Genomic DNA, 25,873 nt, shown 5'->3' on the forward strand with positions numbered 1-25,873 from the left:
GAAGAAAAAAAAAACAACCTCAATTATTCAGATGTAAAGCATCGCGGAGAGGTGGCACTGGAGCTCAAGATGCGCTAGTCGGCGCCTTAAGAGTAAATTTCAGTATTTGTGTGTTGTAGTGCGCAATGAAGCCTCAACTCGTCGAACTTGAGGAGGAGCCCATCTCTGTAGGATCTATCGAGCCCATTGGGTTTCCAAATCTCGGGTAATAGAACTGAAACGATGAAAGAGCGAGTTAAGATACAACTATCGAGAAGATCGGAAGGCGAAGATGCGTTACTGGTCTGTTTTCTTTGAGCAGCGCCTCTGTATGTAACATCCAAATGCGCACCGCACACGCAACAGCAGCTGAAATCCAGCTAAGACGGTGCGGGGCAGATTTACGAGATCGCGTGATCTATTTTACACCCAAATCCCACCAACTGCACTCTCTGATCTGTGCAAGATCTCATGGGAGGTGTACATTCTGTAAGACCTGTGTGCGTCTTTATCCCCTGGCTTTATGACCAAGCTTGGAATGACTTTTCATTTGCGTAAAACCAGTTTTACAGCCAGGCAACCCCTCCTCCCTCACCCCGTCTCTTTTTGTTTAAGCCCACTCAAATATTCATTAGACTAGCACTTATTGATCCGGCTTTGAAACCCAACTGATTTCAACGTAACTCATTCAGTCAGTTTTACATTTTGGTATTTATTTATTTATTTTTTTTACTGTACATTTGCATTAGTGTTAGCGTCCTGCAAAGTCTGTAGTTCGTTATGAAGTAGAGCCACTGTTGCGCGGAGGGAGGGAAGATCTGTGCAGTCAAACAGAAGAAGCTGGAGAGGAAGAAAAGTAGGAAACCACCGCAGTCATGCCCCGGAGTCTCATTCAGCACCACTCGCTGGTGGACAGCGTCTGAGCGGCAGAGTTGACGGAGAATCAAAAGATCTTCTCAAACATCTAATCCGGAGAGATACTTGCAGGCATCAGATTGTGTAGAAAGAGAAAAAAAAAAAAAAAACCCGCATTTCCCTTTCCACTTCCCACCTCTCTTTCTGTTGTTTTCCCTATCGTAATCTGTGGGGGTTCACGATGCAACATTCAAACAGCGGGGGAGTCCAGAGCTGCTGACTGGAACTGGCTGGCAAAGACGCAAGAGGAAGAGGGGGAACCAAGCGGGAAAGGAGCACACATTGCAGAACTTCTTTCTTCTCTACTTTCAGCTCACTTCAGCCAAGGGGGCTGAAAGGTAAGGCACTTCTCTTCTTTCTTCATCAGGAGGGTTCAGCAGTGGTATTGCAGTCAAACATTATTGAGTTACACACTTGTGTGGCGGCTTCTTGTCTGGGAGAGTGCTGCCCTGGTTAGCTTTTATAAGCAGGATCACCTTAAATGAGTGAAACGTGCGAGTGATGACATGCACACTGTCTTGTATGGGCTTCTCGTGACTAATCCAAGAACAAATGTTGGGACTTAAAAACAACAACAATCTTTCAGAGTGAATAAATATTCAAGTGTGTGTGTTGCCTCAGAGAAGGCTTCTCTGATCACACTCAACAGATGAATCACCTTTGGTGAAAGGCTTTTGAGGAATGACGTTTCTTGGGGGGCCGATGGGGGTGTTGACTGTACAATGAACCCCTTCTTAATCTTTAGCCCCTCTGAGAGCCTCTTCCCCCCCACTTTTTTTTTAAATTTTATTCCCTCTTCTTTTGGCTTTCTCCTTCTCCTCAGATGATTGATTTTAAGGAGTCTGTGGATCTAATTCAGGTTCTTTCTTTTGCTGTCAAATATGTGTTGTTTTCCCATTTTTGCTTTGCTTATACTTGCAAATATGGCAAGATGCCTGATGATGCCTCAGCTCTCTATCTGTCTGAGAATGCATTAATTGCTGTTCACATTTTTGCAGCTGTTAGACTGTGAAACATGATGCCTTAAAGAAAACATCCCTCTCTGTAGGCATGTCCAGATAATGTGAGAACATGTTCTTGTTAACTCTGGATTTGCATAATAATCTGTGATCAAACATCTTTAATTCTGCATACAGGTGCATCTAAATGAAATAGGACAAACCAATCTAATCTAAGTCAATGATTGAAACAACTACCACAGATACCCAATTGGCTTTCCGTCTGGACTTTGACTGAACCATCTTAATAGCTGAAGATGATTTGGTCTAAGCATTCCATTTTAGCTCGGGTTTTTTTATAATGTCATTCTTTTATAGCTTTGAACAGATCTTTTTTTTCACGATTGCTTTCTTTTTTAGCTTCATTTATCTTCCAAAGCACTCTGTCTACCTTCTCTCTCTCTGCTCTTTGAAAACATCCCTACGGCATAATGCTGCCAAAATCAGGTTTCATTGTGGTGCTGGTGTGTTGACATACTACTTTGTATGTAGACGAAATATTTTCAGATTTGGACTCGTTTGATCAGACCACCCACCTACACTCCTGTGACAAACTTCACAATTGGCTTCCTATGACTTTCTTACAACACTTTTCCATAATGCCTTGATTTGTGGAGTTTATTGTCCTTTCAGCAGATTCTTCCTTATTGATTATAACCTGATCCTGTTTTAAATACCTGCACAACTTTATGCCTGACATGGTGTGTTTCCAGGTCTTCATGCTGTTTGTTCATTATATTCTATAAACAACCCATGAAGCCTTCTTAAAACAGATGCATATTTACTGATGGTGTATAACGCTCAGGTGAACTCCAGTTTCTAAATGGGTGACATCTGAAGCTAGCTAGCTGTCCTTTGTTCATAATGAATAAAGGGGGGACAGAATACAGTAGATTTTGATGGGGCTAAGTAAAAATAAATGTAAATCCCTTTTGATTTCCTTCCATGTTGCAAATACATACTTCTTTTTATTGGTCTATTACATTAAATCTTGTTGATGGTTGTGGTATAACAAAATGTGTTGAACTGCAAATGACATAAATAGTTTTGCAAGTCATTATAAGTTCATGACTTGCATCTAGTACTGAATAACTTGGCAGATGAACTCTCTTTAAAGATTACATCCAGATTTTGTAAGTGCCCTGCCTACATGGACTTCTGACCCCGTATTTGAAAAGGAGAATTTACAGCCATCAAAAGCCTTTTATTATTTCCCAATAGGCATAATTTGCTTATTTTCAGACATGACCTTTTGTTGGCCTGTCTTTCTCTGCACTCCCTGACTAAAGCTGTGCACCAAACACAAATAACATCTTGAAATCAAAAGTTCATGTTTTAGTTGGCAGAGTGTGGGCTGAGGTCATGAATAAAGTTGTTCTGTAAGGATCTCCTGCGTCTGAGAACCAATTTGCAAAAGAACAATCAGTGATTCACAGACTGTTCTGAGTTGAAGCTTGCAGAAGATCCAACAGAGTTCAAAATCCGACAAAATGCAACTTGCTTTTGAAGACAGACATTTACCAGGTCTGTGTTCTGTTCCAGACCTGATAATACCCCCTTTAGACCCAGAAAAATCATCCAGGATATATTTACCGTCACTTCCTTCCTCTTTTATGATTTATTTTCCATGCTGCTGTGAGTTAGTGTGACATTATAGGAACGGGGCACGATAAATTATTCTCCTCGTCGGCATCTCTTCCCTTTTCCTTTCACACTGCGCAGAAAGCCAGCACATGCGTCAGCGTCAAAATTCACAGGCATCCAGCAGTGGAAATGAGAGCGACAGACGACAAGGGAGAGGCAGACAGCCGCTTTCTCAGTTTGTTGGAGGAGTTTTAGAAATCCATTCATCTGCTGTTCTTTATCACTGACTCACCATCATGGTGTGTGCACATTCTGGATCACCTCCTCTGCATTCCTCTCCTGCTGCCCATCTGTTCGTCAGTGGGATGCCTGTGTGGCTTTGCTGTGCTGACCATGGTGTGATGATGTCCAAAATACCCCGCCAGAGCCAATCCTCACCAATTCAACACATAATTTTCTAAAATTGCCAAATAATTCTCTTTGGGATACTTTTAAGAAGCTTTTTTGTTGTTGTTGTATAATACTTGATTCATTTCTAGCTTTTAAATAACTTATGTAAGCATTTGCACACAGAAACCCATCATTCTCATGTTTTATTTTTAATCAAGTCTAAATTCTCCTGAGTGAAACATCCATGCTGTTTGTAACCTCATCAAAGAGTCAGAGCTTCAACACGCCTACAGGTTGAGCATCTTCATTAGAGGCCCAATTGACACTAATTAGAGATGACATCCATTGGCACTCTGGTTAATTTACAAGATTTATTGCACAATGAAAGAAACAAATAATTCATCCTACCCAGCAGGACTTTTTTTCATAAAGAAGACACACATGACAAGTTGTCAAATCAATCTGCTTTTGATCAACTGTTTTGCTTACGCATGCTCTCCTCAGCAAAACTGGATTCGATTCACATTTTAAATGCATGCTTAAATTTTCAGTTTTAATATGGAGAATTTATTCCAGTGGGCCAAGAGCATAGCACATCAGTATCAAAAATAGATTTTTAAAGAACCCTGCAAGCTTGCAAAGATAAATATTGTCATTTTATGTTTCCAGAACCCAGAGATGCAAATAATCCAGTGCAAGTTTAAATGCCAGTTTATCGTTGGCTGTCAGGAAATTCATTCAATAGATGATGTTGTCTTGGACAAAGATTTGTATTTTTTGTGAAAAATTGTTAGCATTAAGAATAAAGATGAGCCGGTGTTCACTAAATAAAGGCCTGACTGATCTCCAGTCCAAACAGTCTTTTTATAATTATTTATATATATTTTTACCCAGTGAAAAACTTTCAGGTTTAAAGGGTAACATGTTAGTATCTGAACACCTGCATATTAACAAACGCCTTGCAGAAGAATGGCATAAAAGTCATATATTATCACATTCAACTACTAACCTTGAAGCATTTTAATGTGATTTTATGTCATAAATCATCACAAAGTAGAACACCATTTTGAATTGTTAGGAAAATAATAATTTGTATACCATTTTAATTTTTTTAAATTTTTTTTAAAAATCAAAATTGTAAAAGGTGTGATTTGGAGAAATATTAAATTGTTTTTGGGGTATGAATACTCAAATCTTACTGACTTCTGCTGTCAAAACAATTTCCAAATCGACAGAAATACCATTTTATACAACATTTATTTGACATAAAAAAAGTCAACAGTTGGTTATTTGGTTATCAGCATATATTCCAACTGTAAATTAAAACTACCCAAAGTGTCACATTTACATAAAGTCCTGATTTCATTTTATTGTTTCTTATTCTGTTATATCAGTTCAGTGTTCATTTATCACAGAGTGTGAAACTCATTTTTATTTTGGGCCAAATCAGCAGCATGAATTTCCTCAAAGGGTTGATTTTTCAGAATGTTTTGCAAGAACTACCCATTAGCGAACAGTTAAAATTTGGATAAGTGGCTGTCTCTGCATTCGATGAGAACTTCTTTCCACATTGATGATAAAAACTGCTTTAATCTGAATGATTAACATAATATTTAAGCACACAACTGTTGTCTTGAATGCTCTATTTATGTGGCTCTAGAGTTTAGAGGTCCACGTAAATAGTTAAGGCGGGCCGCATGTGGTCTCCAGACCTTGAGAGAGACACATGTGATGTAACACATTAGCTGATTGCTGTTGGACGTATAACTGAATTGGGAAAGCTTGTGTTTTTCAACAGATTTTTCGAACAGCTATTTCAAAATGGCAGCAATGAAGGCCATCTGTATGTGTCTTGGAAGTCAGCCAATGCAAACCAAACTGTGGTAAAAAGCATTTGCTTCAGAACATAGTGATTATGCCTGAACGGATATTACTGATAATAAAGTAATTAGGCATCTTGACTGTTAATAATTACAAAAACAAGTGCTTGGTCATGGCTTAAGGAGCTTAAATAAAGAATTTGATAAATCAAACCTCGTTTTCCATATGCAAACATTTAATGTCTGGTTCTCTAATTGATCCGACCATTTTTAATAACGAAATTTATGTCCAACTTTGTTTCAGATAAAAGCCATGACATCACTCTTGTGGAAGGACAGTTGTAGTCTTGGTTTGGCGTCAGCTGCATAGATAAATTCAATAGTTTTTTTCAGCCTGGATTCAGCAGTCAGCATGAGTAAACTGTTAATTTAGTAACCCATTGTGTTGGGATGTGATGAAGCTACCCTGCTATTTTTCAATTCCAGCTTGTTAAAACTCCCCTGGTTCGAACATATTTGATGGTTATTTGATTTAAAATGTCTTTCAGTTATTTTCACACCTGGACCTCAGGGGTGTTCAGTCATTATAAAAGTTAAAATCATGTGGCTCTTCCATGTGTGGCGTCTTTTTGCCCTACATGAAGTAGTTTTGGCCCCCTTTGTTACACCATGAAATTAACTGAGATTAACTACATTTATTTTTTCAATTTCATTTTTAGTCCCCACATTTAAACCTAATAAATGTCATACTATTAGACTAAAGAAAGCACTTAAATATGAGGGCTATGTAAAGCAAACACTGCTGTCCAAAAAGACAGTTGCTAGAAAATACTGATGACGAAACAGAATTAGAAGCTTTTGGAGTAAAGCTAACACAGCGTTAAAGAAAAAGTGATGGTCATGGTATGGTGGTAACAGGGTGTTTTGAAGATTTGATAAAATTTATTGAACAGTGACTTTTACACGGTAGCAGAAAATCCCGCAGGAGAATGTCCAGCCATCAATTTGTGACCTGAAGCTGAAGCACCAGAGTTATTCTGCAGGACAGTGAGCCGAACCACACCAGCAAGTGTGAATGGCTCAAGAAACAAAAACAATGTTTTATATATATTAATTGCTTTGACATGCAATAATGTGAACTTAAATAGGCAATTAAAGTTAAAATAAATATTAAATATAGCGGACATACAATTCTGCAAAAACAACCAGTTCTTTCAAATAAGTTTTTTCCTCTCAATGAAAGACCTCATACTTTGAAAGCTGTAGCTTTGTCTGATTTTCTTTATTAAATAGTAAATTTGTTTGATTTGAAAAATATAAACAAGTGGGGATAAATAAAACAAAAACATAAAAAGATATCCTGTACTGAATAACTGTACAAATTTTTATGTTTTTAAGCTTTATTTCATATGTTGAAATGTGCCAAAGGGGAAAACAGGGAAGTTTCTAAAACACTGGGAGCAATGACCTTTGTATGTGAGGAACTTGCATTTTCCTATTCCTGCATTCTGTGTTCTAAAATAGGAACACAGGTCTTATGTTTCATGAAGGAAGCCTCTCTTCTGCATTTTTCATTGATATTCCAAATGCATGAGTTGAGGCATTTTCCCACTTTCTTTGTCAATGTTAAGACCTGCCTGCTGCTCATTAATATGGATGAGCCTATCTTTAGATTTAAAGGCATGTATCCCATAAACCTTTCACAGCTGCCACAAAAAGACAGTATTTTTGAAATCAAGCAGATATTATCACATGTGGCTATAATTTTTGACTTTATCATTTACTGTTAAGGCTGCACGGAACAGCAGAGGTGATTAAAATTAAGCGCAAATGCTCTCTGTAATGCGGGCCCGTTGCAGAAAATAGCAGGAATGAGAGGGGGAATAATCCAGACTTCCCACTGTAACGCATGACTTCAGGGCCAGTTCTTTTTAGCTGCAACAGACCACTCCAGATTAGTTCTTGTTCTGCACAGCCGCGCCTGGCAAAAATCTCTTGCCAGCAGCAGTAGGAAGGCTCATTTAAGTTCCTAAATCCCGCAGTCAACAGCCACCCATCTCACTGTGCACTATTCCTGGCATTGATTACAATTTCAGATGAGCTCCAGAGGAAAAGCTACCAAAAAATATTAAATGTTCATCAGAATAAGGAAGAGGACTTCATTTATTTATTTATTTATTTTTTTGCATTTTTATTTGCCTTTTAGGATCTTTGGCAAGTAATCTTATACACGTCTCCTTTACTTCATTCAAACTGTTGTAGGAATAATTGACAGCTAACTTTAACATGATTAATTAGAACTGAATCCTCAGCTCACCAATTAAATAAAGTGAGACAGGAAGTATAAGAAAATGCAGCGACCTTATTCCAATGCAAAGTAGTCTGCTGTTGATTCTCTTGTGCAAATTAGCTCAAGTAGAACATCGGAGCTACAAAAACAGCCCAGTGATTTATTCAGCATCTTGCACAGTAGCTGTCAATAGTTCAATCCAGCAGTCATATTAGGCGTCTCAACAACATCCACAGAGCTGCGTTTAACAACATTAAATTGTAAAGGGAGCCTGCCATTAGAGGCTGTACTTGTCTAGCTTGCCAGTGTTTTGCTCCATAATGGGCCTGAAGGGCTACTATGTGCTTCACAGGTCCACTTAATGGTGTGCTGATCTTTTAGAGCCCATTACTCTGAGAATCCTTGTCATTGCCCCTGCCCTTCCTCAATACCACACTTTTCACTCACTCGTAATGAGATGTCTCTATTTACATCAAGTCCTGATTACTAATGCGCAGCCAACAATGAGGGATGACATGTCCAGCCCCTCTAGCTTTCTTGTCTGACACCTGTAAGTGGCAAATTATTCATAAGCAGACTGCTAACTAAATGGGATGCAGGCAACCGAGTGCATTTGTGTATATACATATATATTTCAGAATAAACGACCTGCAGAGTTCCCCAAAGAATCACTGTCAAAATAAATACTTGATTTCCCTCATAGCTCACAAAATTAATTTTTGTTTAGTAAATGGTGTCTACACCTGCTGTTATGACCAAACACAATTGTTGCAGTGATGCTTTAGTGGTTGATTTCCACAAACTTTCTACTTACTAATGTGGCAGGACAAGGCATCGTAAAATTGCCAGGTTAACTCTAGAAGGGGTAGGAGCAGCTCTTAATTTCATTAGACTTAACAGAAACAGAACAAATGTATTCTTTACAGAGGCTAGCATCCAGGATTAGAGTGACAAACGTCTGATTCAGCCAAAATGGGCGTGACTGTCAGCATTACTCATCACTGAGATGATCCAAAATATTGAGAAGTTTATTGTATACAGGACAACCAGTTTGACAAATGTGTTTGTCAGAGTAACAGCACCTTCATGCAGCTGTCAGAAATATGAGCCAATGAAAGACAAAAAGGCAACTTAAATTACAATAGATCAAAAAAGATCTTATTTAATAGAAATCTCACTGCATAAAACATCCCACAAACTGTATGGAGAGCAGAATATATACAATTGAAACTCATACACTGAATAAAACAACACATACATGTTTTTCCCTGATCTGTCTGATGTTAAATCAGACCAAACGTCTTAGAATCACCAAAATTATTACTATTTGCAAAATGCCAAAATAATGAGGAAGAAAATATCAATGATTCAATATTATCAATATCGATGTCTTCTTAATCAGAAGTTTAAATTTCATCAGTATTTGGTAGCACTGCCTGTGAACTGTATATTTTGGGTCAAATTTTTTGGGGTTTCCTTCCATCAGATTCTCACAATAGTCTGCTGGAGTTCTGACCCATTCGTCCTGACGCAACTGATGTATCCGAGTTAGGTTTGTAGACTGCTTTGTTTGTGCATTTTTAGATCTGCCCACAAATTCTCCGTAGGATTGAAATCATGGATTTATAATGGCCACACCAAAACATCAACTTTGATGCAGTTAGCCAGTTTGTAACTACTTCTTTGGCTGTACGCTGAGGGTTATTGTCCATTTGGACGATCCATGTGGCTTCAATATTTCCACAGTGTTCTTTTCTCACAATGTTATGTATTTCATGTATTTCAGTGTATCAGTTCATCCTGCAGTGAAACAGTCCCACAACATGATGCTGCCATCTCCATAGTTAGCAGTTGGAACTATGGAGTGTCCAAAGTTCCAACTGGAAAGTCCAATTATGTCTATACTTGCATAATAGTTTGAACAGATAGAATGGAGGATGAACAACAATTCTCTTCCTGATATCTTGGCTGATTTTTTTTTTGACTATGTCAAACAAGAAAGCAGTGTGTTATAGGTATGAGCTTAAAATACAATCCAAAATGTGCTTCTGATTAATTCAAACATGCCAATTATAGCAGACGTTTTAAAGGCAATGACGTCATTATTTGGAGAGATAGTAATCCATTAATAAATAACCACTGACATATTATTTCTCTTATACAATACAAATATAAATAATTTTGATAATTCTAACTGACCTGAAACAGGAGAGGTTTGGTCTGATTCATACAACAGATAGAGAGGGGAAAAAATGTGTATATGTCTTTTTAGATGTGCTTTTGGTTTCAGCTGTATATGTGTTTTTCAGCCAAAGCCCCTTTGCTTTTAAATAATAGGCACACTAACTTCCTAATACCTCCTTTAGAATATAGCATCTGCTTTGCATAGATACACGGCTTTATGGAAGTTCCAGCATCGTTTTAATCCGCCTCTGAAACACAGGATGCGGTCGCCAGTGAAGCCAGGCTACCAAGATATTATGGACCTGAAGTAAAGCTTCACGGCATGACCATTCCAATTCAAGGATTTTACATAAAGTACACATATCTGCTATTGCTATGGAATTTACACCGGTACTAGGCAAATGTCACAGTAATCTGATTCTCCGGCAGCATGGAGAGACTTGGCCCTGTCCCCATAGAAATAGTCGGGGTGGGGAAACTAAAACACCAGTGATCATTGTTACTGCACAATCTGTCCCGGAGGTACGGTGCGTACCTTTAGCTCATTTATGCATGTGCTAAACGAAATACTACCAGAAGGGTATTTTTTATTCCTTTGTTCTTTTTGTATTTTATCGTAATTGTAAAACAGATTATGATTTAAAGAAAATGAGAACAAATGCAGATAAAAACATTTCAATAGCATTTTTCTAGATGGATTTGAATACTATTTTCTGAAAAATAATATAGCAAATTTATGTGCCTGTGTACAATAAACGACAGGAAAGATGGAGTTATATATTCGTGCTTCCCATGAACATGTAGGATATAGTCTTGTACAGTTCAAAAAAATCTTTAATTAATCTCATACATGTTTATTATGAAAACAACATAATGGTCGACCAGAGGGGGCATTGACAATGTAAATACTTTTAAGTCCAGTGAGTCCAATACATAATTTGCTAATGAATTATAATCTTCAAACAAAATTTTGACAATTATTCGTTAAGTGAGCAATAACATTGTCTAGGAAAATAGGTCATTTTATTGGAAGTCATATTGCAAGTCATATTTTAAATATCTTAAGCGAATATTGTATGTTTCATATTTTAACAGTCATATAGAAGTAATTCTTTTAGCGGATATGCAAATGTGCTAACAGTTCCAATTATGCCTCTGTGACAGATCTTGTTTGACAATCACTCCTACTAACTTAAAACTGTTTTAAAACTACAGCTGGCAGGCCACACATGAGATGTCAATAAAAGGGCTTACTGCAGGTTCTGCCTGAGCAGATGGCCTAACTAACTAGGCATAGACATTTCCAAAAAAATATGCTAGCTAAAATTAGCTGTATCAAAACCAAAACAACAAATGAACATAACGAACAATTTTAATAAAGATGTAATAATCAATATATTATGTTCTCAGCAGTACCATGACTTGTTGATTTTCTGCTTTTAAGTAAAATGTGCTTATTCATTTTATATACTTTGGGTTAAAACTGTGAGCTTTAATTAAACTGTGAGAATTTCATCCTGACCTTGGTTAACTGGCACATGCAAGTAATTATTGCTGCGGTTCATTATTAAAATATTTTCCTTTTTAGATAATGTTGGTTATCTACAAATGCTGGTAATTTTTTTTGTAGTGGAGGAAAACAATCTTGCTTATTTTACAGAGCGTCCATAGTCATAAAAAACACATTGTTGTAAAGGCAGACTTCTATTGCCTACAAATTTGCTGTGGGCAGAAGAAGAGATGTGGTCAGAATATGCAATCTGCTGCTATGGACTGTATTTGCTGTTACCTCACTTACAGGCCATGTTCTTTCTTTGTTTACAACCTGGCTGTAATAGGGTCACTGTAGACTTTCCTCAGTCAATACAAACACTGTTCCAGACCCCAGCTGCTTCATAACTTGGCAGGATGACGCTAAAGCATGCACACAGCAAAACGCACACAGATGCAAACACACAGGCGCACTCAGCGGTACTGTTACAAAGCCCGGAGCTGTTGCTGTGGATGTCATACTCATGTAGAGAAATATTAATACATGGCATAGAGTGCATTTGATATATTAGGGCATTCCACAAGATTAAGCTTTGCTGCTTCAGCTGACTTATAAGATATTTGCATGTTTAAAGATGAAAACACACATTTTACAAAATTTATATCAAGACAATTGTTACAGTGTTTTTTTATTTTAAATTAAAAGCATTTCAGTTTATATTGTGTGTGTTCTGTATGTATGGTTTTTCAAACCTGTATGTGTTTCTACAATACTCTTTTGCATTTAGTAGTACGTCGTGGAACAGTTCCTGTCTCCCTCTCCCTCCTGCATATGGATATTTGCTCATTTGCATTTGTCCCCCAGAAAGTGAAGTGAAGGTGCACATAAGCCACAAATATTAGGGCACTAACTGAAACCTTATCCTATGCCGTACAGACTCCAGAAACTTGTAATTAATGACTCTGTGTGAACAAAAGGCCATCTTCCAGGTGTACTGTGAGGAAACTCTTTACTGCCAGCCTTTCATCACTGAGTACTGCGCCAGCAACCACCCATTTAGACTCGATTCAGACCTTCTAATGAAATGCTCCATCTCTGTCATCAGACTGCTCTTTTCACGATCTATTACACTTTATACATTCATTCCTCGGTTGCATTATGTGCCAGCGACTTCTGCCATTGCCCTGCGCTCTTTCAATTATGAGGAGGAGGGAAGCCATTGCCGGAGTTCCATCAGGAAGTCATATAATAATTTTTGGTAATATGTATTTTTTTCTATTCAGCTCAAGATTACTTTTTGCGTAATTTCTCCATCTTGGGCTGTGGCCTTTCAGCCTGTACAAACGGAAGCAGTAATGATAATCAGTATGAAATGTTAATGCAAATGTATTGCTCTTTGAAGCTAGTGTGCTTCCAGGGTTTAGCAAACATGCAGCCTGGGTTAGATTCCTCATAAATGACCCCAGGGTTTAATTTTGGAATGATCTTCACCGGTCGAACTCTGGACAGCATGAGATGGCATTGCTTAGATGCTTGCTTGAAATTTTGGCATCTGCTTTTGCCCTTAAGGTGCAAAATAAATTACAGCTTTTCCAGCCACTAAACTTATCCAGTGTGACATATAAAAAAACCCAGAAAGTTTCTATTGTCAGACACAACTTGGAAAAGTTTTTTTTAAAAACTTAGACTTCAGGTGTACTATTATATTTGCTTTGTATCCCTTCTTTACTAATTGATTAAAATCTTATACCCACAGTGAATTGAACAGAGATTTAATGACAAATGCATTTTTTTAGCAGAAAAACGACACACAGGACTTTTAATACTGCTTTTAGTTATTGTGGCAGGTGGAGTTAGAGATTTACCTTGAAACATCTTAGTCTAGCAGTTCCTTGGGGATCCAGTGGAGTTCAATGAAATGTAAACGTTTCTGAGCTGGATGAGGAGCTCAGTAAGAAGTACAAAGAAAGTGAAAGATTTCGACCACCCAAAGTTAAATAAATCAATTTTTACAGATGTTTAAAAGGGAAAGGTAACTTTGTGGAGCTCATCCGAGTTTACAGGTGCCTTACAGAAATGTGAGAGGAAGAAGCACAACAACACATAACTTTTTCTACAAGGCATTGCAAACTAAAAAACTTTGGCCAAGGATCTATGTTATGTTTTGTTTGAAAATCTTAAACATTAAACGGTTATCATGGCAGTGGCTTACACACAGTGATCTGTTTACTTTCTGCAGTGCAGATTTGTGTTGAGAAGTTCAAGGAATCATAATAGGAATAAAGTCATGTTATTTACTTTTTAAATAGGTTTTCTGACCTGGACGAAATTATCATAATAAAAACATCTTAAATGACTTAAAGAAATCATAAAATTATGAATATCTGCTGGAAAAAGAAAAACCTTGATAAATGTTTTAGAAATATAATAGCCTGAGGGCTGGAAGTTTTACATTTACATTCAATGGATTAACTCACATAGTCCTATATTGTGATATACAATACATGGTAGGCTTTTCTGGAGTTTATAAAACTGTGAAGCTGTTCATACCATGATTTTCTGATATTTCTAGATAATAAGACTGGCATACACGAAGCTAAACAATTGAGAGTGTTTCAATCAATGTCTAAATGAAGTTAAGCACTCTCCATATCCGACTCCATAGTAATAGATCATTGGGCAATTTATTTAAGAGGGATAAAGCCTTTTCTGTTAACTATTGGTTCAGTATACTGTTACACACTCAGACAGCAATCAGGAGAGTTAAAGCCAACGGTGGCTGAACATTTTATTAAGAATTAAATATTGATGTACTTAGACTATAGTCTGAAAGCTATATCTGATCCAGAATGCTGCTGCTGATGTCCTTACTAAAACTAGAGCACATCACCTAGTTCTAAAGTCCTTACACTGGCTCCCTCAGAGAATAGACTTTAAAATACTTCTGTTGGTTTAAAAATCACAATGGCTCAACACCAGAATACATTAAAGATCTGTTGTTGTACCAAACTTTCAGGTCACTCAAATCTTTGCAAAGATGCTCAAACGGTAAATTTCTTTAAACCATGGCTAAAACCCCATTTGTTTAGAGCTGCCTTTTATTAATAATAACTGGAACATTGATTTATTCTAGTCTTCTTTTCAATATTTTGATGATTTTATGATGATATTTGAGTACTTGCTTGTTGAAATTTGCTGTACAACTGAATTTGCCTTGCCTTACATTTTTATTGCATGGATGTAACATCCTGAGCTAAATGGATAATCAAGTGTTTAATACAGCAGAGGAAAGTTGCTCAGGAGTGAAATCGTTTGGATTTAAATGTCACTTTTCTACATTGTGCAGCGAATATTTTCAAGGTTCAATTTTTTTGAAACGGAGATTTTCACCAAAGTCTGCATGTACAATATGCTCCAGTTTCTAAAAATGCAGCACTCGATTCACACACAATAGCTTGGTATAGAGGCTGTGGTGAATTATTAATGATAATATTAGTTAACAAATCTTCATAATCAAACTCGCTGTCACTGAGACTTGTTCCCTCGAGCCTACTGTGTGGGACACACAGGATTATTGGAGACTAATGGAAACTGAAGGAGGTCAGATGCATAAAAATATACAATCTCCAGAGACAAGATGCCAAAATCATAGAAGATTCATATCAGATTTTACCTCCCTGTTAGTAGATGAAAAAATATCAAACAGCTTCACACTTCAATGCAATAAACCTTTTTGGTTGTTGATTTTAAGACATAGTAATGCTGGTAGTCCTGATGAAATTCACGCGCAGCTACTTTTGCAATTAACCTCCTTATTTGACATACTTTTGTCACATGCATTCAGTGAAGGCAACAACTGACTAGTTAATCGCTAAAAAAGGCATGCATTGAAAGCTACTTTGCATGTACTGAAAGAAGACCTACTGTAACATATATAAGAAAGGATTTAGGGAGGGATTTTTCCTTGAACTAGTAAAGCATACCAGTTCAAGGACAAAACAAATACTTCACACTTACGAATATATAATAGGTACGCACAAAGTGACAGGATTGGAGCGACGACCAGAGCTGCTGCATGCTCACGGCTCGCTAACATTTCCACAATTCATAATAAGTAATTACTTGTTTCACAAACATAAAGCATGAATAAAAAAACTTGTGAAAAAGCAAGCACATATTAATGATAGATTGTATTTAAAGTTGGATGAAAAATAATCTGATCTCCCACCATCAGCTCAGTCATTATTCAAGACTAATTTACAGTCAGTTCAGCCTGTGCTGAGAGTCTTCTCGTATTTTTATTGACTATAGACAGATGACCTAGTTACAATGCAGTGTTGTTAAAAATCTATTTTCAAACTATTTTGACACCCTTTTCTGTCTTACCCCCACTTGTTGTGCAGAGGGTGTCTAATCCCTTTAAAAGAAGTTGATAGGCCGGTAATATAAATGAGAGCACTCTGCCATCTGAGGATCTGTCTTCATTAGGAGCAGATCTACAGAGAGTTTCTATTAGCTCACTATCAAGATGGGGCACTGCGAGGAGGAAATTACGCATGTCATAAGACAAAGAACAGGCGTCCCAAAGCTAAGCCCAATGGAGGATGAAAAGCCTTAATCAACGACAAGGACTACCAGTGACAGGGCACAATGATCGCCCCATGCGTCACGTTGTAGAAGATTATATCCAGGGTTTGACAGATTGACACTTCCTCTCTGAGTTCCTGAGGAGAGGATATGATGGCACTCCTCTGCTCTGTTTTTTTACTTTTCTGTCACTGTTCGTAATCTGTGGTCTGTCCCAGATGTGAATCATTATTGTTTTTCTCCCACACATAGGGTTCTTTTAGTGATAACAGCAGGGCAGTAAGCCTCAAAAGGTCCACGTGTAAACTCAGCCGACTCTGTAAGACAATAAATTACAGCTGAAGAGTTTTTAAAAAATGGAAGAATTTTTTTAATGCAAATTTATGAACTTAATTAAAATTCTAACTGTGAGGTTATTCTGCCTTTTGTTTTAATATACTCATCAACAATACTTTAAAAAAACTGTCATCTGTGTATTTATCACATGGCTTTACTAGAGGATGCAATTTTACTCACACCAAGCTTTAGAATATGGACTTTTTGCAGACAAGTAACTATACTGAGACTTTTGCTAAAACCCTTCATCAAAACTTTTGACTGATTTGGTGAAATAACCTTTTAGCCAACAGATGTCTTCCTTGGAAACCATAACATCATGTTATGATTAGAACCCTGAAGTCATTATGATAAGCTATTTATTTAGATACCTTTCATTACATGTCACTGAATAAATTTAGTAATCTTTTGAAATGATATATATTTAATCACTTCTTAAGTTATGTTTTTTATTGCAGTCATATAATTTTAATGTATGTATAAATGTAGGTGACTACTTATTCAGAATGGACTTTTTCTATCGTTTTATAGATATTGAACTCTTGTCGCACCAGGCCTTTCAGGTCAGAGAGTCAAGATTTAGTGACTCTTCCACAGACAAAGTCCAGACCCTGGGCTGACCAAGCCTTTCCTTTGGCAGTACTCTGACTCTGGAATTAACCTTCACTTGGTATTCAATCTATAGATGAACTTTTAAAATAAAAAGCTCAATACCTTTCCACACAAGCTTGTAATACATAAAAGTGTGGTGGCACTTTTGATTATATATACCTTGTTTAATATGTCTGATCTTGTATATATTGATATTGTGAAGCATTTTGATCACCAATATTGTGGATGTGTAAAGTATACAACAGATGTTAGCACTTCAGCCTTTGTCACCATGAAAGGATTTGTTTAATAAATACTAGAAAACCAAATAGTCTTCTTGTTTCCATTAACTTACATAAAACTTACTTTATAAGATGTTGTGAAAAAAGACCAAATATAAGGAAAAGGGATTATAAAGTGAAATGTCTTGCAAGAGTAATTGCAAGATATCTGTCTTTATTTGCCAATCTGCAAGAGTGAGAGAATAAAACTATGACAATATTGCAGTTTTTAATAACTTGGCGTTGCAGACATTGATTGTGATTTAAAGGCACACATGCTCTAGCAGTGTCATTAATCTCCTCTCAACAAGTGCTGAGACTGCAGATAGCAAAGTTGTTCTTTAAAAAGAAAGACAAATATATATTTTGACAGTTTAAAATTTGTCACTGCCAGAAGCTTAGAATCTAAAAATATGCTGCTTTAAAACATAAGATTTCATAGATATTTCCAAAAATCCGAATGTTTTAAGTAAAAGAGGGAATAAGGGGATGAAAGTTGTGGGTATGAACATGAGGACATGTTTTATAAGATCCATCTACAATGTAGCCATGATTGCAGGAAATATATTTTTATCATAAAAACAAAAAACTGTTTTAAACCAAATTTCTTTGAATATTTTACCTCCTTAAAACATTTGTTCTTCCAATTGGGCGATCTTTAATTTTCATGTATTTGCTGTTGCTACATTCTTAGAGTAACTGGATCTTACTCTAAGAAGAAGCAAATAATGAACATTTATTACAAAGGGTTTGTACTATATTGTGTCGCTGGCAATGGCAACTTTTCCCACAAAAGGAAGGGTTGCCATAGCTGTTGGAATGATATTTGAACAGAACTATAGGGGCTGCTGTATACTGCACCACTGGTCTAACAGGTGATATGGAGAGTCTTTATGCTGTGTTCACTGCTTTTTACAATAAGCAGTCTGCAGACATATCTGGGCTTCAGAATATCCCTACTGGGGATTAGACTGTGGTTTCTGAGAGACACAACATGGCACAGTGATACTTGTCATGTTGAAAGGTTGGCAGGAAACATGAACCCAGACCAGCGTCCTTGATCGTGATTGAAAATGACAAGACATTTAAACCCTAAACTGCAAGCGTTTGAGTCCTGTTGACTTTTAAGCAAATCCGTCATGTTGCATGAAAAACAAAAATGATAAAAGCTGTGCTGCTTCCTTTTTTCTTCAATTAATTTGTTTTGGAAATTAAAACTGAGCGGTAGGGCATTAATAAAGTGATCATGGACATCCAGGGTATTTAAGTTTGTCTTCGGTGAGATTCTTTGTTGCTTTCATGGTTTTTACAACCCTGCTAAATTAGTGTAGTCATCCCCTGCTTGAACTGCTCGTGTGCCTTGTATTGCTTGTATCTGGGACATCTAGCATCTTCAGCTTGAAGCCTCAAGTCTTGCAGAATTTGCAGCAGCTCCCCACTTTTGGCATCGGATCAGAGCCTTGAGGGAGCATCAGAATATATTTTTGCTTTGAAGCTTTAAGGGCTGCACCAATCTGCCAGTTTAACGGATTGAATCGAGTTTTCCAGAGGTGCCACAAACAGAACTTTTTGCTGCGCTTGTTAAAAGGCAAAAGATTTTGCTTTTCTATCTCTTTCTCTCACACTGCTATAAGCTCCATTTTTTTCAATAGACAGAGACATATTCCTGAGAAGCAAACAGCAGTTTGGAAACACCACATCTGTCTCTCAGTTCTACATTTGGAAGTCACATCTGTGTGAAGTCAGAGCTGCATAGCTCAACGCATAGCATGTTAAAATTAGAATCAACTCTCAAAGTTATGGATAGATTTTTTTTAAAAAAACACCATTTTAATTCAATTAGCTTGAGCTCAAGAAATCCAAAATGGAAAAAAATGTAATTTGTTCTGATGCATAGTTTGTTCTTGTGATTATAAGAGTCCATTCTTTAACTTTTTTACGAGAACAAACTTTAGTCCATCTTCCTTGGATTATATGTGCTAGAAGGAAGTAAGCTATTCTGAAGGGGATTGAAAGTGATCATTTAAATAAAAATCTAAAACATTTTGCATATACATTGGTATTCTATCTATCAACAGCTTTATGAATCACCATAGTTGTGTATTTTGGATTGGAAGAATTCACTTGCAATAAAGTCACAGTTTTCATTTTAATGTAAATCTGAGTCTTTCCAAATGTCAGAAGAGAAGAAATGGTTATCACAGCATACTGTTTACCAAACGGTTTGAACTAGGCTTAAAGTCCCAGGTGCTTTACCAGTTCTGATCCAAACTATACAATATTTATGCTGACACCACAATTGTGTCTATTTGATTTATCTTCACAGAGAAATCTGAGACAGCAGCATTATCTCATGCATTCAACTGTCCGTGGCCTGCCCCGCCTCCCTTCCAGTTATAGATGAGAAATGCTTGAGAATAATCCCAGAGACAGTCTATTTATTTTTTTTTAAATGTTTGAACTAGAGATGTACTGTGATGTGGCTAAGAGAGTGTGGATGAAAGCAAAAAGTTTCCTCCAGACAAACACATGAAGGCTCTGCTGCAGACTCAACCACCAGAACAATTGCTGAGCCAAAGGAAAGCAGCATCAATTGATACTGAAGAGTGATCACAAAGCAAACAGATGCAAGTGTTTAACTCTCACCTCATTTGGTCATCTACAGCTACATTTTATGGGCTTTCTCCAGTTTGGATTTAACTGTGTGATTGCCATTCATAGGAACTCTTCACCATACATTGTACTAAATGATGATCAAAATTAAACTAAAATGAAAATTAAAGCAAATAAATAATTCTATTCTACAATTTGCGGAATGTAGAAATTTCTACAAAGACTCCAAAGGCATTAAAGTCAAAGTATTATAAAGCATTTTTACAACAACAAGAGGAGTAATGCTGGGAACATTCCCCTCCCCTAATGTCCCAATAATTTAAGATAATGCCCCGGTATGCACTGCAAAACGAACTCTGCTGCGCTCTCGTAAACACCAAGAAATATCCTCTGAACTCCACACACATACAAACACATGAAACCTTTATGAGATGTTCCTGAGAGCCGAATTCTGCCTACTTCATCCTGCAAACAGCTGGAGGCTTTCTTTCTGAAGGGAAGGTCAAACATTCCTCGCTACACATGGTACAAACAGTCCTGCAGCTGTAAAACAACATTCAGAGAACTGAGGCTGATCTTACAAAAATAATTCCAATGATTTTTTACTGGATACTCATTCTTTGAGTTTTCCATGTAATAAAAAGAATTTGATCAAATCTAACAATCAGTAAGGAACTAAATAAGATCTAAGTAAACACACTATTGATCGAACAAAATAATAAATATTCACTTCTTTGTAGTCCTTTTCAAACAGAAAAGTATTGGTAAGCTAATTATTTTGTTCTTGGTTATGTATGCAATTTTTTCCTCTAGTCTTACTGATACTTGTTTTCTTGTTTTTAAAAACCAGTCTGAAATAAATAAGTTTTTTGTTTGTTTGTTTTACCAGTTATTTGTTATTTCTTACATTGTGTGTGAATTGTGAGACAGTTATTTTTTGTTTTTAAGCATATGCACTGACTGATGGCACTTTTTAAATTTTGTTGTTCTTGTGACAATGACAATAAAGATTTATCTTATCTTATCTTAATGGAAATTTAATGACACAGGAATAAAATTAAGAAATCAACTCACAGCAAATTTATTTCAACTCCAGCACAAATGCAACAAATTACATCTAAAATAACCCCTCAAAACCCGTTTACATAAAATATAAATACTTTAAATGCATGGGTTAAAATCTCAGCAGCACCAATGCAAGAGGGTTGTGTGATTATGAGGACATCAAGTCTGCAGCTGCTTTGCAAGCTTAATCCATGTCATTACACCTACTTTCTTGTCTCACTCTAGTGACAGGATAAAAAAACAGAGTAGGTGTAGTAACAAGTTCTGCTTGGTTCTCGCCAAAGTTTTACCATCCTTTAATTACATTTAATCACATGTCGTTGGGATCCATATGTTTTTGGATCCATATGTTATTTATTTGCAGTCACAGACCTGCAGAGAAAAAAAAAACGTTTTATAGCGAGCATAAAAGCAAAGGGAAACTATTTGCACGGTGAAGCATCTGTTCGGTCCCCTATGAAGCACATTACAAAATCTATCCTGAATTTCGAGCAAACATCCCTAATATTTTCAATGTTAGCTTTAATACAGTATTTTAAAAGATAGTTTTCTTGTTCTGACCCCCATGAAGCAGCATTAGAGGAATTTTTCTGGTCTGCATGGTGGGGCAATGATTAGCACTATTGCTTTTCAGCAAGAAGAGCCTGGCTTTGAATCTCACCCTGGGGTGTTTCTGCATAGCATTTGCATGGGTTCTCACCATGCATGAGTGGGTTCCTCCCCTCGTCCAAAGATATGACTGTTAGGTTAAAAATACCCTTAGGAACGATTGTGTGTGCATAAGTTGTAGTTTGTTGTGTGTCTCTATGATGCCCTGTGATGAACTGGCAGCCTGTTCAGTGAGAATCCTGATTCCCCCCTATGTTTACTGGAGATAGGCACCAGACACTCCTTCACCATGTAAAGAAAAGTCGGTGTATATATATAACAGATTATTATAACAATGATACATTATGTTTGTTTGTCCATGTAGTAGACATGAAAATGTTGTACACTTGTGAAGTGGAAAGAAAAGGACACACCACTTTCAAAAGATTCTACAAAAAACCCGGTGATGTGATGTGCATCCATAGTGCATCTCCCTATTTACTCTGACACATCAAAATAAAATTTTGTAGAACCAATTTCTCCAGATGTCGTCTAAAGAGTAAACTATCCATCTGTGCATAATTTCAATTAGATTGTATCCCAATCTCTTAACATCTCCCAGATTACTGTTAAGTCCGTCATCTGCAAAATGATAAAGTCTGGCACAGCTGCAGACTTACCAAGGCACAAACACTGAGAGGCTGTTACCAACACTGTGCTACTTCAAATGAACTCCGTTTAGTGAGTGTGATGTCACAAACTGCAGTGGGGCAGATTTTTTTTAAAATACAGAAACAATTTTATGACCAAAAAAGCTTTGCAGGACCTTAATGTCACCCATGTGCTCCGTTGATTTCTATAAAAAACTGCAGGTCTGTTTCATGCTACCTATTACACTAAGCAGGAAACACAGAAATACAACATAACATAGAAACAAAAGAAAAAAAAATCAGTTTCCACACTTTGAGGAGATTTAAAAGAGCATTGCAACAGCAGGAACAGGACAGGATTAATCATAGAAGCAGCCAGCCGGCTCATGGCAACCCTGGAGGAGCTGGAACAGCTCATGATAAATTCTAATAACAAAGTTATTGCTCTTCTTTGAAAGTGCTTTTTGCATGATATGTTACAGAAAAATCTGTAACATATTATTGTAGTACTAAACAATTTTGTAGGTAAAAAAGTTGTATTTTTAAATCTTTTCTCAGATGACACCTTGTCTAGGGACTACATACAATAAAAACACAGAAATAAACTTTCCATATCAAAGATGTCTTGGTTATTGATGCTCTGCTGATTTTATGTATCCTATTCCATTATAATGTAATCTTTATGCAGAACATATTGTTGGATTTACTTGTTAAAATAAAATTGTCCTGGCCATGTTTCACACAAAGAAAGTATCACTAACCCTCAATGAAGTTCTGTCTTTGAACTTTTTGCTTTTTGGGGCATGAATGGAAACCACACTCTATCCCCATTATTGTGAATGGCATGTCACTCAGTGAAGATAATTTGCTGTGAATACGTTTACAAAGAAAACACAAAATAACCTTAACGTGACCATCAGTACACAGAACACTGTGAACCTCCAATGCCAATAAATAATTAAATATTTTATGCTTATGATTCTTTTCATCCTTTAGTGCTTTTTTCATGCTTGCTCTATGATATAAACCCATTTGTTGAAGTGCTGCACTGCTGAATGAACATAATGGCTAATAATCTTGCAAACACTGGACATCCATGGACATCTTTTTAAGGCTTTTTGGGGTTCACACTCCTTGCCTTCATCAAGCCCATAAAAATGTACCTTTTTAGTCTATAACTTATTTCCAATTTTAGCCTAAACAGTGATTATGAAAGTGCCACCAGGTGATCTTATTTGAGTGAATCCACCAACCTTTAAACCACATCTAGACATCAGTCAGTGTCTTTCTAGAGACATCTTCTCACCTTGAACTTTTTAACTGCAATTTCATATTGCTTAGACAAAATGCAGCATAGGTTTGTCAATTCAATCTAAATTTACAAAGGGGGGAACGGGGCAGCTAATATTTTTTTGTTGGTATTTTTAAGTTTTTACGAGCTAATATTAAAAATAATCGTTTTTAAGTCTTTTTTAGTTTGTTTTTAGTTCAAATACTGGAGCCACAAAGGCAACGTTCACACAGCAGGCAAATGAGACCCAAATCCGACTTTTTTGCTGAAATAAAAACATTGTATCCAATTGCTTTCAAAATGTCTCCCACCAGAACGGTCATGTTGCATTTAATTAGTCTTTTACGACAATGATGTGAGACATGCGTCATAATTCTGCATCAGAAGAAACCAGGCTGAATTGGTAGACAGTGTGCAGCAGTTCTTACCTGGGAACTGCATGGGATAATGATGCAAGAAACATAATGCATAGAAATCCAAAAATACATGACCATTTATATAATTTAATGCTGAACAGCAATCACTAAGGGTAACAAATAAATAATGGATTCACAGAATAATTAAAATAGTGAAGTGCAACCAATTTTAAATAAAAAAACCCCCAACAGTTTCACCTACTGTATCAACAATGTGAAACAGATTTATGAAGTGAGTGTTGTTTGAATCCAGCATACTCCGACATGCTGCAGGAATCAGAAATGATTAATAAAGGACTAACAGCTTTAATTAGCTGTCAGCGTGGAGTCTGAGGTTGTGAATCCCCCTCCCACTAATAGGACACCTCTCTTTTTTCTCCTGATCCTGCCCCTCCTCTCTTATGGCTCTAATGCTGTCTGTTTTTACTGTGATCTCTTTTTGCCCTCTTATTTTAGTCTACTCTGTCTGTGATACCGTCAACGTGGAAAATTGAGGGAGGCATTTCAAGGTTGTCGCAAACTTTGATCATCACATTGTGCCCCCTCGTAGGAAACATGAAATATTAAACCAACAGAGCTCATCTGCAGCGCACACTTTGGGACCTCATGTGTCGTGAGAATGCATAGCGTGATGAGGAAATGCAAAGCTGCAAAGATACAAACTTCAACACAGCTCCCAGGAGATCCTCTTTCTACTCTTTGAACGATTTGGATGTTTGAGCTAGAGAACATTGCCTGACACTAGAGTCTAATCCAGTCAAAAAGGGAGTTTTCAGATTGGAGATTTCACCAAGAGGGTAAGAGGAGGAGCAAGTAATTAGTCGAGTCACTTCAGGAGGCATTCATAGGTATTCAGCTTTTCAAGATAAAGAAAAAAAATAAGGCCTGGGTTCATTTTGGACTGCTTTGACTCACTATGACAATTGAAAACAACTTTCGTTCTGATTGATGAAACATTATTACGTTAAACCAAAAATAAACATTTAAACCGAAGAATATTGTAAATTATAATCAAAGGCTACACAGAATTAAAAAAAAACATTATTTCCAGTTTTCTTTTCAGGTTCCCTCAGATTGGTTCAAAATGAACCTGATTCTTATAATTTAAAAGAACTGATATCCAAATTCAAATCTAAGTGTATCCCAAAAACATTGAGACAAAGCAAATTAAATAGAAAAGTCCTTGGAACCATTCCTATCTAATTTCTTACTTTGTCCAGACAGTACAGGAGATGTTTCTTCAACATCTGTCAGAGGGCTAATAGGCTAAAATTACCTGTCACTCTTCCTGTCTTATTACAACATAAGGAAAACTAATTGCATTTGCATTGCAAATCAATGTTTGACCACACAGACAGCACCTGAGTCACTTGTGATGTTTATTTAATCCTCAATTGGAAAGGGAGTGTGACTTATGTGTGTAGAAACACTTATTGTCTTATCAGAATTACCTGACATTTTAAGTCGTAAAGGAGGTTTGAGTTAGCCACAGTTTTAGTAAACCTTGTAAAGCTATTAATTTTGAGCTTCATCAGGAAATTTCCCTATTTTGGGTTTGTCAAATAGAAGGCCAGAGCTACGCTTTGATGGTGTCAAATACATTTAGCATTTGACATGCAGCTTAAAAAACTGACAACTTGCCCAAGTCTATAAAAATATGTTCAATTTGGAGGTGTGTATGCTTCTCCCTACAGCTCCACTGGTAGTAATACACATGCTACTCTATACTTTTAAATATGTTAAGCATAACCAGCAAAATGGAATGATGCCATATGCATAGAAGCTATGGTGCCAAAATCAATT

General features: G+C 36.8%; 1 protein-coding gene across 1 annotated transcript in view; it reads left to right on the forward strand.

The window, feature by feature from the left end:
* The first annotated feature begins 209 nt into the window (after nucleotides 1–209).
* Nucleotides 210–25,873, forward strand: part of LOC102218961 (metabotropic glutamate receptor 4-like) — a 178,149-nt gene continuing 152,485 nt past the window's right edge. Inside the window, exon 1 of the mRNA XM_023337217.1 lies at nucleotides 210–1,232. The gene's annotated coding sequence lies outside the window, so the exon portion shown is untranslated. The remainder of the gene's footprint in view (nucleotides 1,233–25,873) is intronic.

The sequence above is a fragment of the Xiphophorus maculatus genome, chromosome 1 (genome assembly GCF_002775205.1).
Source record: "Xiphophorus maculatus strain JP 163 A chromosome 1, X_maculatus-5.0-male, whole genome shotgun sequence".
NCBI classification, from domain to species: Eukaryota; Metazoa; Chordata; class Actinopteri; order Cyprinodontiformes; family Poeciliidae; genus Xiphophorus; species Xiphophorus maculatus.